The 11,313-nt window shown below is 41.8% G+C and overlaps 1 protein-coding gene across 1 annotated transcript in view; it reads right to left on the minus strand.

Moving 5' to 3' along the window:
- The window catches only part of GRIFIN (galectin-related inter-fiber protein), a 164,751-nt gene that overhangs the window by 66,218 nt on the left and 87,220 nt on the right, over nucleotides 1–11,313 (minus strand). The gene's annotated exons all lie outside the window — the stretch shown is intronic.

An 11,313-nucleotide genomic window follows, 5' to 3' on the forward strand; every position in this document is an offset into this window, starting at 1 on the left:
TCAGGAAATCCTTCTACGTGGCACACCTCATCACAAAAGGTTTCTCATCTAGAAAAAAAGAGATCATTGTTCCCCTCTACCCATCACTCATTAGACCCATTATAGAGTACAACGCCCCTTTTGGTATGTACCTCACAAGACATCTACAACAACTGGAAAGGCCACAGAAATACCTCACAAAGAGGATTACCAGCCTCAAACAGATGCCTTACGCAGACCGTCTCAAAATACTCCAACTTTACTCCGCCGCATATCGCCTACTCAGAGGTGATCTCTGCCTAACATACAAAGCTATGTCAAACCCAGAGCTGTTGGACATGCTCCACTTAAAGAAATGCCAATCCCTCCGAGCTACACGCTCTAGGGACCTAAACCTTGTCACCACAATAAACAGAACATGCCGGAGGGATAGATTCCTGTCCCAGAGACTTCCCATACTCAGGAATAAACTACCTATCTATATCAAACAAAGCTCCTCATTAGCACTCTTTAAGAAAAATCTTGATGATTGGATGGGAGATAGGAAATTCACCCCGGGGATCACCTCTGTGACTCTGCTTGACAGTGGCACAGGAAAATAATTTTCTTAGGTGGCAAAAGCCAGGGTACCTTCTTGGCTGAGCGTGTATGGGCCCCAGGGCTGATAGCCTAGTACCTACCTATGAACCTATGGTAGCTGTACACAGTACCAGTCCCAGAACTGATGATGGTCCAATCATATGACAATATGTAGTAAACAAATGGTGTTTGCTGTTGTGCACTGCAGATGATGATGCATGTGCCTTGCAGCCATGGCTGAGGATCCCCTTCTGCAATACCTAGACAGGGGCAGACAGAGAATACAGTACTACACTGGCACAGGCATGGAACATTACTGAGTGTGTGCGTAGAGTGCTGAAGTCTTCCTTCTGTGCCCTAGATACATTTTGTGGTACACTGCAGTATATTCCCAAGGCATTTAAAAATACTATTTGTGGTGTGTGCCACACTGCACATCATGATGCTGTGCATTGCAGTATATTCCCAAGGCATTTAAAAATACTATTTGTGGTGTGTGCCACACTGCACATCATGATGCTGTGCACTGCAGTATATTCCCAAGGCATTTAAAATACTATTTGTGGTGTGTGCCACACTGCACATCATGATGCTGTGCACTGCAGTATATTCCCAAGGCATTTAAAATACTATTTGTGGTGTGTGCCGTGCTGCACATCATGATGCTGTGCACTGCAGTATATTCCCAAGGCATTTAAAATACTATTTGTGGTGTGTGCCATGCTGCACGTCATGATGCTGTACACTGCAGTATATTCTCAAGGCATTTAAAATACTATTTGTGGTGTGTGCCACACTGCACATCATGATGCTGTGCACTGCAGTATATTCCCAAGGCATGAAAAATACTATTTGTGGTGTGTGCCGTGCTGCACATCATGATGCTGTACACTGCAGTATATCCCCAAGGCATTTAAAATACTATTTGTGGTGTGTGCCACGCTGCACATCATGATGCTGTACACTGCAGTATATTCCCAAGGCATTTAAAATACTATTTGTGGTGTGTGCCGTGCTGCACATCATGATGCTGTGCACTGCAGTATATTCCCAAGGCATTTAAAATACTATTTGTGGTGTGTGCCATGCTGCACATCATGATGCTGTGCACTGCAGTATATTCCCAAGGCATTTAAAATACTATTTGTGGTGTGTGCCGTGCTGCACATCATGATGCTGTACACTGCAGTATATTCCCAAGGCATTTAAAATACTATTTGTGGTGTGTGCCATGCTGCACATCATGATGCTGTGCACTGCAGTATATTCCCAAGGCATTTAAAAATACTATTTGTGGTGTGTGCCGTGCTGCACATCATGATGCTGTACACTGCAGTATATTCCCAAGGCATTTAAAATACTATTTGTGGTGTGTGCCGTGCTGCACATCATGATGCTGTACACTGCAGTATATTCCCAAGGCATGTAAAATACTATTTGTGGTGTGTGCCACGCTGCACATCATGATGCTGTGCACTGCAGTATATTCCCAAGGCATTTAAAATACTATTTGTGGTGTGTGCCACGCTGCACATCATGATGCTGTGCACTGCAGTATATTCCCAAGGCATTTAAAATACTATTTGTGGTGTGTGCCACACTGCACATCATGATGCTGTGCACTGCAGTATATTCCCAAGGCATGTAAAATACTATTTGTGGTGTGTGCCGTGCTGCACATCATGATGCTGTACACTGCAGTATATTCCCAAGGCATTTAAAATACTATTTGTGGTGTGCGCCACTTGTGGTGTGTGCCATGCTGCACATCATGATGCTGTGTAAACAGTTATTTACAGCAAGGGAAGACCATAGCATTGGATGACATTGTTGTTCTAACAGCAGAAGGGAAGCAGGGTGAAGATTCAGAGCAGGATGCAGGTGCAGGAGGCATCTGTGGGAGGCAACAGTGGACACAAAATATTATAGCACTGGTAAAGAGGCAGCATATGATCCAAAGTTATATGCCATAACAGGACAAACACAGAGCAAATGTGTTGCATTCATGTTATGAACACATGCTACGCAATACAGTGCATAGACTATTAATGATGTGCTTAAGGCATTAGCTAACACTCATGAGCCAGGGGATCAGCAGGCTACAGTTGTCACCGTTTACATACATGAAGCAGCACAGAGGCATTGGATAACAATGCTAGTATAATTGGAGGGGTCATGAGCTGTGACTTAGGTAAGCCTGCACATGGCTAGAGTGTTTGGGATGCTAGGGATTTGTCCTTGAGTAATGCTTTTGAGCTTCAAGGAGTGGAGTGCTGGCCATGTCTACTAGCAGAAGGTGTGGAGGCATATTCTGGGAAGGCCTTAGTGCATGGGCTCCATATGTGGGATTTTGTTGGTGTTCCCTGACATGTAGTCATGGCAAATGGCTGGCTATCACTATCGCCTGTCTGGCTAACAGTATGCGTCATTTAGATTGGCATCTACCAGGGAGTAGGCTACTTTTGAACTTTGAAACCCTGATTGTGATGTATGGGGTGAACCCATAGTGAAACTGGACAAGCACCATACATATCCACTGGACCTTCTATGACCATTAGTAGATGTGACAGTGGAGACAGAAGAGTACCATTGATGTCCATGTGATTGGCTGTGGCCAGGAATGGATGTGACAGTTTAGTCACAGGACTGACTGCCATGTCTATGTGAGTTGCCATGGAAAAGGATGGAGACAACAGCGGGGTGCAGCCACATGTTCAGATCAGCCATGCTCCCATGCAGTGTACAGCCATCCAATATATCAGAAATGGCTGCCATATTCATATAGCCATTGAAACTCACTAATTGCCACCAAATGTGTTGCCACTTCCTGCAATGGTTGGAGGCAGACAAAGAGGCCATGGACCTCCTCTTTCAGGTCACTCAGCACACTAAATACTTCTAACTTGGACCAAGTAGTATCCATCTCTGACTGGATGACAACACTGTACATTAATTGATTGATGCCTAAGGTAACACCAAAACTACAGAGTCATTACTTAGGTTGATAGTAAGAGTTCATGCACCTCTCAGAGGCTATGCATCCCTTGGGGGTGCTATCAGTGTTTCTGTTGTCTGTGTACTATTTGTGGTATAGAAATGGATAGGATATCCATCACTAAACACTGGTGATGGTGCTCCCTTCTGGGTCTCTACAGTCCACTCAGCCATGAAGGAGGGGACCGTTCCCTCCATTGTTAGTGTTTGCAAACCAGAGGCAGGTCCACACCCATACTTTTGTATCCAGTCCAGGTGGAAGCTGCGACAGCTTACAGATAATTCAACCGTGTGAACATTGGTACATGTGTTACTCCCTCCCAACCACCAGTCATGCAACAGACAGGCAGATACACATCAAGAGTTTGCTTGGCTATTAGCACACACACGCACCAGACAGGCAGATACACATCAAGAGTTTGCTAGGCTATGAGCACACACACGCACCAGACAGGCAGATACACATCAAGAGTTTGCTAGGCTATGAGCACACACACGCACCAGACAGGCAGATACACATCAAGAGTTTGCTAGGCTATTAGCACACACACGCACCAGACAGGCTGATACACATCAAGAGTTTGTAAGGCTATTAGCACACACATACCTGTTGGTACTGGATGCAGCTGTTGCTATTCTGAAGGACCTAAGCAACGGAAATGCAGTATGGTATGCATGAGTAAAGTGTGCACAGGTACTAGCCAGTGTTCAGCTGCAATGGCATGTCACAGAATTCATCTGATGTGTCTTCCACTGACACATGAAGAGTCATTGCTTGCACTGCAGGTATTCAGAGTTAAAGCTCTGATACCCCTGGTTGACAATAAAGCATATGGTGATGTTAGTGTACTCCAGGAGGGTAACTTACCAGTGTGCTACATGACTGGTACTATCAAATATTCACTTGGGACATCCCCAACAGACACTATGACACTCCTGACCAGTCCTGCTCCCACATCTAGGCCACCTCCTGGAATCGGTGTGATTTAGGTGTCACCCCCCCCCCCCTCCATATTACTAAGAACTGCTCGGTCTCGGTGAGTTGACAGTGTGCTACAAAAGCATCTCTGGTGGTGGACATGGCATCACTTATCACTTGTGTCTTACACCTTGCATGTAATATCATGTCAGTCACCCCTGACACACCTGCAGCATTTATGTGCTGCAATGTGTCCTGCTGTACCTAGTCTGTGAAGGCTCTGTCTGACTTCTCTACCATGTGTTCATAAGGCCACCATGCATCTCCTGTGCACTAAACTCCTTAGTGTTCTCTCCTTTTGTTTTGTGCCATAATAGCTCCAGCATACTTATGGCAATGCACATGGATAAATATGTGAATACAGGGCTGTGCATGTTGGACACTTATGGGAACGCACATGGGTAATTATGTAAATACAGGGCTGTGCATGTTCAGACACTTATGGGAATGCACATGGGTAAATATGTGAATACAAGGCTGCGCATGTTTGCACATTTATGAGAACACACATGGGTAAATGTGTGAATACAGGGCTCTGCATATACAGACATGTATGGGAATGCATATGGGTAATTATGTGACTACAGGGCTGTGCATGTTTGGAGACTTATGGGAACGCACATGGGTAAATATGTGAATACAGGGCTGTGCATGTTCAGACACTTTTGGGAATGCACATGGTAAATATGTGAATGTAGGGCTGTGCATGTTTGGACACTTATGGGAATGCACATGGTAAATATGTGAATGCAGGGCTGTGCATGTTTGGACATTTATGAGAACGCACATGGGTAAATATGTGAATACAGGGCTGTGCATGTTCGGACACTTATGGGAATGCACATGGGTAAATATGTGAATGCAGGGCTGTGCATGTTCAGACACTTATGGTAATGCACATGGGTAAATATGTGAATGCAGGGCTGTGCATGTTCGGGCACTTATGGGAACACACATGGGTGCATATGTGAATACAGGGCTTTGCATATTTGAACACATGAGAATGCACATGGGTAAATATGTGAATACAAGGCTGTGCATGTTCGGACACTTATGGGAATGCACGTGGTAAATATGTGAATGCAGGGCTGTGAATGTTTGGACATCTATGAGAATGCACATGGTAAATATGTGAATACAGGGCTGTGCATGTTCAGACACGTATGAGAATGTACATGATAAATATGTGAATACAGGGCTGTGCATGTTTGGACACTTATGGGAATGCACATAGGTAAATATGTGAATTCAGGGCTCTGCATGTTGGACACATGAGAATGCACATGGTAAATATGTCAATACAGGACTGTGCATGTTGGACACTTATGGGAATGCACATGGGTAAATATGTGAATACAAAGCTGTGCATGTTCGGACACTTATGGGAATGCGCATGGTAAATATGTGAATACAGAGCTGTGCATGTTGGACACATGGGAATGCACATGGTAAATATGTGAATAAAGGGCTGTGCATGTTGGACACTTATGGGAATGCACATGGGTAAATATGTGAATACAGGGCTGTGCATGCTGGACATTATCCATCTCCTCCTTAAATTCACCAACTCTGTTGTAGGTACTGTCTCATTCAATGCAGCGGCATAACTGCTATAGGCATGTTATCTCTCTCTCTCTCTCTCCATATATATATATATATATATATATATATATATATATATATATATATATATATGTGTGTGTATACTGTCCCTTACTGCAGTGCCTACAGTACAGCCTCAGGGGAACAATGGGCATTCTGCATGCTCCCATGGTCTTGGTGTTTGGACATTCCCTCTCCCCTAGCATTGCACTATTTCCTGCCTGTTATCAATATCCTAACTATGTGTGGCTACCCACCAACCCAGCATGTCATATCCCTACCAGGGCCACTGCAATGTTAGCACACCATCAGCACAAGAATTCTTGCTTAGTTATTTGAAGAATGAATGAGATATCTGTAGTTTTATAGTTCCCACTTTAGAAGGCTTAAATCAATCAAATGTACAATAGACTTTTGAGGAAAGAGGTGTTTATTTTGACATATGGGAAGTATGTATAAAAGTGAATTGTTAACAGTACTGTTGATGTGTTGATGCTATATTTTATGTGATATTCATTCTAACAAAACACAATGAAAAGATAATAAAAAAAATACTGTGAACTGAAATGAAGGACCAAAAAGTCCTGTGAAATGATTACGCCTTTTTTGGGGCTCTTTTTCACCACCAGGCTTCATCCTATAGCTTGTTACCCAGTTTGCCCCATGTCTGTGCTTGGGTCTAGCAGCTTCCCTATACTCCCCAGACTAAATCTGTTTTTTATCTGGGTTCAGTCATGGAACTTAAGAACATCCTGGGAGTCTTGGCTGCCACTATTCCCCTTTTACTTTTAGACCTACCAAATTACTCTTGCCCCACCCCCACACCCGTATTCAGAGTTTCATAGGTATGTGCTAGGCACTCAGTCTGTATCATTTCAAGTCTAGCCCCAAAAAATTATTCAGACTTTCCATCTAACCTCAAGAAGGGCGTGACAAGATAGACTGGGGACAATTTTAGGCTGCCCATCCGATTATCCAGGTTTACTTTAAAAGTGGCAAGGAAGTTACTCTGTAGTGAAAGTTTGTTCCAGAAGTGAGTCATACAATAGGATAGAAATCTTCTAATGTATTATTTATGTGCTGATGAAGGTTTAGTTCCTTTAACTGAGTATCTGATGTGCCATTAGTTCTGCGACACAATAGGAGATCAAATAGCTTTGGATCTTTCATGATCTCCATGGAGGAGTCTGTAAGAGACAGAGTAAAGTGAAAGGGCTGCCAGTCATTGCTGATAAGTAAGATTTTTTAAGGTCACTGATCTTTTTAGATATGAATCTCTCAGGTCCCTGAAGTTGTTTGAGATGTTTAGATAAATAAATGCCAAAAGGTAGATGATATTTAATAATGGGCCTGATAAGATATGAGTAAAGGGAAATTAAGACTTCCTTGGACCTAGCAGAGATGCCTTCGGAAATTAGATGGACCAGGTAAAAGGCTTTCAGAAGTACTGTGGATATATGATGGCCAAATGATAAAGGATTATCAAGTACCCAGATTCCTTACAATAGTATCTGATTGGGGGGGGGTGCATCTCCTATACAGGAAATGAAACAGTTTATTTACCAAAATGAACTATGCTACATGTTTTCACATTTAATTTGAGGCCACTGTCCTTGCACCAGTTGTTGGAGCAATTGTGAGTCAGTTGAAGATTGAATAACAACATGCAGTTTACAGTCATTTGCAAACCTAGCTAACCCTAGGCCAGAAGTGCTGACTTTTTTTTTCACTTTTAAAATGTATTTCAATTGCTGCGATCATGTGGTTGGCTCTGACGAGAGGCCATGCAATAAGGGTGTGTGGTATATAATCCTCCCTCTGCAGTCGCTCAGCCAGACTTACCACCCTACCCTTCTTTGACAATGCCTTCCCAATGTACTAACCCCAACACTATTAGGGATCACTGTGAGGAGTTCTCACACGACCCCTCATCCATCCCTGCTATGCCATCAGTCACCCAAGCTGCTATTTGTACCTGGGATGCCTGGGCCAAAGTCAGAGCTTTATCCCTGTATGCCACCAGAGTGGACTCAAATGACTACTCTTAGATGGTCACATGTTCCCTGTTATTCACTAAGCTACCATCTTATATGTCACTTTTTTAATTTAATACTTGCTATTATACTAAATATTTCAAGGTTACTAGAAAGGCGATCTAGTTGCTAACATTAATGTTGAATTCATAAGTTGTTGACAATCTTATGATCCTAGTCACTGCTTATAATTCGCTGCAGTTTGACATAAATATAAGACCCTGCATGTGACTGATCTTTGTGAGGCATTTAAACAAGCAGTGTGTCAGCTGACCAGTCAAATCTCCTTTGTTTCTTTACCTCCATTCTTGACAGGCAGTTGAAAAGCACCAGCCTGCAGTTAAGTTACTTCAAACATACTATGTTGTTGTTGTTTTTGTGATGGAGTTCTCAAGGACAAGGTTTTAAACAATAAATAAAAAGTTATCTTTTTTTACCAGCTAACTTTCTTGGTTTTGGTCTATCGTTTTGTACTATAATGTATGTTTAATGAATCTAACCCTGAGATTAAATATTAGTTAATATACCAATGTTCTTTTTTCATGCCTGTTCTTGTAGGAAAAGTCGTGTGTGACTGGGCACTAACAATCTAAGTTAATACTGACCATGCATAATATACATAGAAGGGCAAAAAAGCTGTTAAACATTTTGAAAAAGAAAGGACTTAAAATGATGTAAAAATGGGGTGGCGTTACTGCATGGTTAGTTGACTGAAAGAATTCCAATCCATTCATCCACAACCCCTTTTTACCATTTTTGCACATAAGGTCAAGGTGTCACTTCAACAGTGACAATCATCTAAAGCCAAGGTTTACACCGCCGGGTGGCTTACCCTGCCACAGTGGTTCTTCTGCATCACACACTTGCATGCACATTCACACCTATGGCCAGTTTAGAGTGTCCAATCCATCTACTGCATGTTTTTGGAATGTGAAGAAACCGCAGCACCCGGAGAAAACCCACTTGAACATAGAGAGGACATGTAGACTCCTCACAGAAGGTACCCTAGCCAAGAATCAAACCAGGGAACCTCTTGCTCTGAGGTGACAGTGCTATCCACTGTGCCATGGAAGGGTGGAAAAATAAAGCTGTTCCAAGGAAAACAGAATGGTATTCCTATCTAGCTATGTCCACTCCTGATTCAGATGCAAGACGTCCAGTTGTACTACTAGTAGTTTAGATTCACAAATCAATCTAATTAGGTTAGTACAAACTGTCTACCTCAGTTACTGCTGTCTATGATGGCAGGAAGGAATGTGGGACTGCCAGAATCATGACTGACAATATAGGCAGCCATGCACTTACATTAACCTTGACGTGGCAAGAAAGTAGCAAGATGGTGTCAGATATGTGAATGGTAGCACGTGGCATATGCCAGTAAGTAATATCCTGAAGTTACCAGTGCTCCAGTGAGTAAAACAAGTGTTCAAATCATGAGAGGCTGCTAACTCATTTCTGACTCCTTCACTGTCTAGACTAAAGCAAGGCTGGTACAACATAGTCAGCATGATTTCACAGAGGTAAGGCATCCATGTGTAACAGCAGCAACCCAGATTGTGATAGAATCTTGTCATATGAAGGAAAGCCAGAAGACTTAGGTTTGAATAGCCAAGACAAGGTTAGAAAACCCACTAAAAATGAAGGCTGGTATCCAAGCCATGCAAACATGTGGACATGATGCCAGTGCATCTGATGTCACTGCGCATTCACATCTAGGCATGTAAGAAGATCTGTATTAGTTGTCTATATGATGACTTGCCAGGACATCTTGATGTCTGCAGCACCTGTCTACCAGTTATGATATCATCTGCTGATTACAAGGTAGATTACCAGTATCCTCAATTTGGAGGAAAGTTCTGTTTATCAAGCCCAGTGTCTGTGGAGCTCATAACTCTGACAGCTGAAAACTGTGCCCACTGGGAAAGCAAGTTAGCAGATCCCTGAATACCTACCTAATAATACTTAGCAATTTGTAGTTTTAAGTTCTAGTGCTTACACTCTTTTACAGTTTATAAAGCAATATGTTATTTTAGTTTGAATTTTCAAGGCAAATATAATAGCTTAAAAAGATGCCCAATGTGGTTTGTGACCTTTTGAGTCTAATATGAAACAATCCCACACTTAGTCTTCTAAAATAAGCCTGATTTATTTTAATTTAGGGAAAGGTTGGTTCAAATGTAACAATAAAGTTTGTTAACATGTTACTTTGTCATGGAAAGGAAAGATCTATCTCAAGTCACATCAGGAAAAGGACAGATTAAAGAATGATTCTAACAACTATTTGGTGGGTGTGTAGGAAGCCTCAAGATTATGTAAAAATATGCAATAATAAGAAAATATAGTAAGTTTTCTAGTAAGATAGCTTTAAGAATAAAGAGGCAGTCTCAGATAATTTTTGAAATGTAGACAGGTATTTTAATCAAATCTTTCCTTAAACAATGAAACCTGGTACTATTATTGCTTCTGTGGAAAGCCAGGACATCATTGTTAGATGATCAAAAACATACTGTGGAACATGGGTGAAGGAACGGAAAAACAGATACAGTAAATGGTAGACATATTGTTACTAAAAACATACTATGGAACATGGGCAAAGGAACGGGAAAACAGATACAATAAATGGTAGACATATTGTTACTAAAAACATACTGTGGAACATGGGCGAAGGAACGGGAAAACAGATACAGTAAATGGTAGACATATTGTTACTAAAAACATACTATGGAACATGGGTGAAGGAACGGGAAAACAGATACAGTAAATGGTAGACATATTGTTACTAAAAACATACTATGGAACATGGGCGAAGGAACGGGAAAACAGATACGCTAAATGGTAGACATATTGTTACTAAAAACATACTATGGAACATGGGCAAAGGAACGGGAAAACAGATACAATAAATGGTAGACATATTGTTACTAAAAACATACTATGGAACAAGGGCAAAGGAACGGGAAAACAGATACAGTAAATGGTAGACATATTGTTTCTAAAAACATACTATGGAACATGGGCAAAGGAACGGGAAAACAGATACAGTAAATGGTAGACATATTGTTACTAAAAACATACTATGGAACATGGGTGAAGGAACGGGAAAACAGATACAGTAAATGGTAGACATATTGTTACTAAAAACATACT

Source organism: Protopterus annectens, chromosome 12.part0 (assembly GCF_019279795.1).
Source record: "Protopterus annectens isolate FY-2018-M chromosome 12.part0, PAN1.0, whole genome shotgun sequence".
Taxonomy (NCBI): Eukaryota; Metazoa; Chordata; order Ceratodontiformes; family Protopteridae; genus Protopterus; species Protopterus annectens.